The sequence below is a fragment of the Equus asinus genome, chromosome 1 (assembly GCF_041296235.1).
Source record: "Equus asinus isolate D_3611 breed Donkey chromosome 1, EquAss-T2T_v2, whole genome shotgun sequence".
Taxonomy (NCBI): Eukaryota; Metazoa; Chordata; class Mammalia; order Perissodactyla; family Equidae; genus Equus; species Equus asinus.
In genome coordinates this window covers 30,113,015-30,118,971 of record NC_091790.1, presented here as the reverse complement: position 1 = coordinate 30,118,971, position 5,957 = coordinate 30,113,015, and positions in this window count along the sequence as shown.

The window sequence follows — 5,957 nt, the reverse complement described above, 5'->3', positions numbered from 1 at the left end:
TGCACGAGTTGTTGTTGTTTTGGTTAGTGTGTTTAGCGTTTGCCATTCGTTTTCTTTGGATTGCTGGATTTCTGCTCATTATCCTTCAGCATACCGCAAAGGTGAGCTTAGGTCTATGCATCAGTTTTAATCGTGCACTTAAGTTTTTTTTTAATTTATGCCATGTTTTGCAAAATGAACTTGGAGTTTAGGGCTATACTTTAAATTCATTTTCCTGACTTGTAAAAATAATTGTTAGAAAATATTCAAAAATACAGAAAAACATAAAGAAGGAAATAGTTACCTAACTCTTTGTTCGGTTTTAATTGAAAAGCAGAGTTTGTTTTTCTGAAATGATTTCAGCTGATTGGGTAGTTCTGGTAATGAGGGTACCTGTGCAGCCAGTGATGTTTGTTTTAAAACGTGGCCACTGCTGCTGCTTTGTACTCAGAGCATGTCTGCTAATGCTACCTAGGAAGGTTGTGGCTGTTAGGATGAAGGAGAAAATGTTCTTAAGATGGAAGACTCAGGTTTGCTTCATTTTCTGCCATTTTAAACACTTAACTCTCAAGGTCTGTGGTCTTGAAGGGCTTTAGAATCTCGAGGTTTTCATACGTGTGGTTGAGATGAGATGTGATTTTTGCTGAAAGCATAATACTTTGAGATATTACTTATAATCAAGGAACCTTAGAGGTGGAGTTATGACTCTTAAAACTGATGTACAACTTATTTGAAAATAACTCCAGTGTTTTGACTTGTCCAACTGGCATACAAGTATATCTGGTCGTCAGTGGTATATTTAAAATACTGCACTTCCTATCTCTTGATTAACTTTTTGTACAGTATTAAATCCTACACAATTTTAAATAAATTTGCTTATGAAAAACATTTTGGTGTGTACTAAAATACTAAATAATATTCTGTTGATTTATTGATTTGGCTTTGGTTTTTGATATGTACGTGCTTTTAACTTGCCCAGGTCAAACAAAAATGTAATTTGTCTTTTGGTGTTATGTAATCATTGGTGTGCAATAAGAAATCAGTTTTTAAGTGGTGATATAATTTCATGACTGAATTTAATATATCCCTATTCTGCGTCATTGCCAGTCTTCATGATTCTGTTGAGTTTGTACTGATCGGTGAATAATTTGGGCAGGGGGAGCTTGACACTGTGCAGTCAGTAGGCTTCATTTCTGGAATTGGATGCTTTATTTGCTGGTACGACTGTGATAGGAGAGGTGCTGAGTCATACTCCAGATTGAGAGTGACCTCTGGAACTGATGGGTTTGAATCCTGGATTTACCGCTTACCTGCTTCACGGCTTGGGCAAACCACTTTATCCCTCTGTGGCTCCGTTTTTCCCTGTAAAGGGCATTAAATGGGTTAAAGCATGGGAAGTGCTTACAGCAGTGCCAGGCTCATAGTGACTGCTCAGTAAATGTTAGCCATTACTGCTGCCTGGAAGTGAAGTTCCAGTCCTGATGACAGACCATCTCCCTGGGTCAAACCACTCCAAGTGTAAATTTTTATCGTTTGGCTAGTTTCCACTGAAAGAGAAAAGATAGCTTTAATTAAACGGACTGTGATGTCTTCAATGTCAAAGTGCAAAGCTGCCTCTGATTACTTCCTGTCTCTGTAAAAAGTGTATTACTTCTTAAGTGGGACAAGTAGGAGATGAGTCCTGAAAAAAGAAACCCAGCATTTGGCAAAAGCTTGAGGAGTACTTCCTGAGATGGCTAGTTTTAAGGGCAGTCAACTTGGATAAAGCCCAAGGTTAGTAAGAAAGTTTCAATGCCTCTACTTCAGCATTATTCCAGAGAGAGTTGTACCATGAAGGTAGTAAAAAATGCCTTAACCATTTCTTGACATCCATTGAGTACTTAGATGCCAGAAACCGACAGGTATTTTATATGCATTACTGTTCTCATTATCACTCCATGTGATGGTCACTTGTTAGCCCCATTTACAGAACAGGAAGTGGGCTTCAAACGGTAAGTCAGTGCTGGAGCTGCCCTCTAGGTTGCAGTTGTTAAAGGTCCGCAGGCAACACCCAGTACCCACCTCAAAGCTGGCAGCCGAACCACATCTGATTCCAAGAGCCTGGGCTCGGCACCGTGTCATTCTGCCTCCTTTCATCCTCTCGAAGACGAGGAAGAAATGTTCTGAGCTGCTGCAGATGGCATTTCACCAGCAGTCTGGCTGCTGTGCCAAAAACGTACAAGTTGGAAACAATCACGTGAAATGGCAATGCAGTGATGGGAAAAAAGCAAATTAGCAACATTTTAGGTATATGGTTCAAGATGCTGGCTAAGCTGAGAGGGGTAGTTAAGAATCATGTCCTAGAAGTGGTTAATTTGGCCTTTGACGCAAACGGTGTCAGTTTGTGCACAAGAGGAATGAGAACATTAGGCAAAGTCCTGGCATTAGTGGAGGATGTACCAGTTGCCATCAATTCACATAAGTTTCAGTGGATGCTACTGCTAGGAAGATTATAGTGAGAACAGAAATGTGTAAGTGCTTGTCACAGGGCTCACTAGATAGTTCCCTTGGCCTCTCAGCTGTATTTGATGCAATTGGCCACTCTGGTTTCTGGGACACTTGGAAACAATGCCAAGCCATTCTTCGTGACAGTGTTCTCTCACGTCTTCCTTTGATTTCATTAATAGTAGTTGTCCCCTGTACCCAATCATTGCCAATGTCTCTGATGACACATTCATGGGACTTCATTTATTCCCGTGGTTATAATTAACACTTTGTACAACCTTGGATAATGTCATTACCTTTGATCTGGTCCCATCCTGGGGGAGCTGTGCCAAGGGAGTGTTGGCCACCCGTGTTATAAGCACCACAAACTCCAGCTGTGGCAAGTCCACTTGGTGATGGACTGACTGCTCCTGCAGACCAACGAGGGAGTCTGCCACCCGGCTGGCTGGTGAATTCTGCCTGGCTCAAATCCACGCTGGACGCCTGCAACGCTGTGAAACAACCAAGAAGAGTGGCAAGGCTGCTTCAGGAGAAACTGGCTCAGGAGCACTCCTGTAACGGGGGCCCCTCCTCCGCACTAGAGATTATGGGGGCTACGCAGCCACTCACTCACCAGCCCACGCAGCATATGATCCCAGAAGCAGATGTACTTTTAGAAATGATTCTTTTCCTCTTCTTTTGGCTATTCATTGTTCACAGTCCCCATCTGGCCTGTACATAGCTTTGAGTAGATAGTGAAGAACAGTGGTAATGAAGACTCTGGCCCAGAGAACAGGTGCCGTGTGGCCACACAACGAAAGCAAGCAGTACTCTCAATTTTTCCTATTAAGTTGGTTCTGGACAGAGCCTCCAGGTCGGAAACACCTGAATACGTTTCTTGCATCCAGAAGGATATATTCATATTCATCCAGTGTTAGGCACTGGGCATAACAAATGTATTAGTATTCATTCATATTTAATGCCTCTAATGTGCTAGGAGCTGTGCATAAAGCAGTACAAGATTGTCTTGCGAAGCTTATACGGTCTTAGATAGTAGAGGAGACAGATGAAACTAGGAATTTTAACACATGGTAAGTAGAAAGATAGGGAGAAGATACCAAGGGGCACCAAATGCGGGAGATAGGAAGGCTTCCTGGAGGAGGTGATGTCTAAGAGGAGTGCTACAAAGGGTAGGTTGGTTAACAGAAGACAGTTAACACTGCTCAGTGAGATTTTGAATAGAGGAGAAACAATAAAGGCTGGAAAAGGTGGCTGGGATGAGTTCAGATGTGTTCAATTTGCTGTGCTTGTGGGAGATTTTAATGGAGAGGGCCTGTCTGCGCAGGAGACAACTAGGTTAGAGAGATTTCAGTGTTGTCAGTCTATAGGTGGTAACTGAAGCCAGGGCAGTGACTGGTATTACCCCGGTGCTGGGGCAGAGTAAGAACCTTGGGAGATATATTAAGGGGCAGTCGAAGGAAGTCCATGAAGGAGACTAAGGGGTGGTCAGAGATATAAGGGGACTTTACATCTAGAATAGAGCATGAAGCTTAGGAACAAGTGTGTGAAATTCCTTGGATTCTCGTGTTTTGGGACAGGGAACACGTTCTAGACAGAAGACGCTTAGAGTGTGCTGCTGAGTTCTTAGGGAGCATTGCTGACCCCATCACTATGCCAGACCCAAAGGGCTTCTCCCCAAGGAAACAGTTATCCAGGCTTTTCGAAACTTCTCTATCAGCCCACCGACAGGGCCTGTGCTTTAGCCATCTTCTCTGCTGTCTGTGGCCCATCCACATATCTCTGCCAAGTCCTAATGCAGGTTCCCAGGACCTAACGAGTTTTCAATCTACTTGAAAGCTCTTCAGGAGGATTCCCCAGGCTTGTCAACCTTGTCCACACAACCTGGCGATACAGCTCTCTTGTTCCAGTGTTCTTCTCAACAAGCTGCATGCCTGCCTAGAAACCCTTTCCCTCCTAGCATATTAGGTTGTTTCTCTTTGATTTACTGAACATCTAAAAATCTTCGCTTCCTGCCAGGAAGTGAGCCCGGATGAATCAGGATGTTTCAGTTGCATGCAACAGAACAGCCTACCTAACTCAAAATGGCTTAACAAATAAGGAAAATTGATCTCACAGAGTTGGAAGACCAGAGGTTGAATGGACACCACGGTTATCCTCAAAGATGTCCTCAAAGACCGTAGTTCTTTCCATCTCTGTTCTGTTGTCCTCAATGTGTTGGCCTTACAGTCATGCTGGCTCCCCTCATGCTGAAAAGGTGGGTGCAGCAGTTCTAACCCTCACACCAAGACACCACACCGTCCAAAGGGAGAAAGGATCCAACTTCTCTGTATCTCTTAGAAGTGAGAATACCCTTCCCAGAGCCACCCAGCAAGCTTCCCTTCACCTTTTGTGGCCAAGACTGGGTCACGTGTCCATTCTGAAACCATTGGCCAGGACTAAGACTAATTATTTGGAGTCAAATGGACGTTGAGAATGGATCACTGTAACTGTTTCCAGGGAAAGAGGTGGAAAGTATCGTCTGGTCTTTTTTTTATAAAGGAATCTTTTTTTTTTTTTTTTTTTAAGGAAGATTAGCCCTGAGCTGACATCTGCTGCCAATCCTCCTCTTTTTGCTGAGGAAAACTGGCCCTGAGGTCACATCCGTGCCCATCTGCCTCTACTTTATATGTGGGACGCCCACCACAGCATGGCTTGCCAAGCAGTGCCATGTCTGCACCAGGGATCTGAACCGGCAAACCCCAGGCCACCCAAGTGGAACGTGTGTTAACCTCTGCGCCACCCGGCGCCCTCCTCTATTCTAAATAGTGATGAAATTCCAGCCGTCACTGATCACCCCACCCAGGTGTTTACCCTTTACACAAACACACCTTACTAATATTGGTAACTGATGATTGTTCAATGTTAATTATTATTCAAACTTATGTAAGACTCCATACCTGTGGCTGACTCTAGCCTCTCTGTATGGGGCCTCCTGCAGCTCTTGGCGACTGTTAGAGCTCTTGAATAATATCATGAAAATTCACTAACATTTATTTGATAAGCATTAATGAAGTCTCTATGTACATGACACTGTTCTAGATGCTAGAGAGAATAAGACAGAGCAAGACTATGGGGTGTGTCCGGGGAAAACAGCCAGAACTGAGGCTGGAAGGGGACTGGGGCCAGGTCGTGAGGTTCCCAGAGCGCTCTGAAAGATGCTGAACTCTGCCCAGAAGGGGACAGGAAGTTTTAAGGGTTTTAAACAGAAGAGTGACCCAACTTGTTATTACAGCTCTTCTCCTTTCAGCTTGTCCAAACTGTCAAGCACAGGAAACCTCTGGATCGCTGGGACACGACGACACTCAGGCTTCCCCGCACAGCCACCGCTAGAGCTGAGCTCCCAGGACAAGAAAGGCACGTGGTGCCAACCGCACGGAAGGGCGCGGAGTCCTCCCGGGGGTGTGCACCGTGGAGAACAGAGTGAACCCCTAAGCGAGTGAATGATGCTAGGCGCC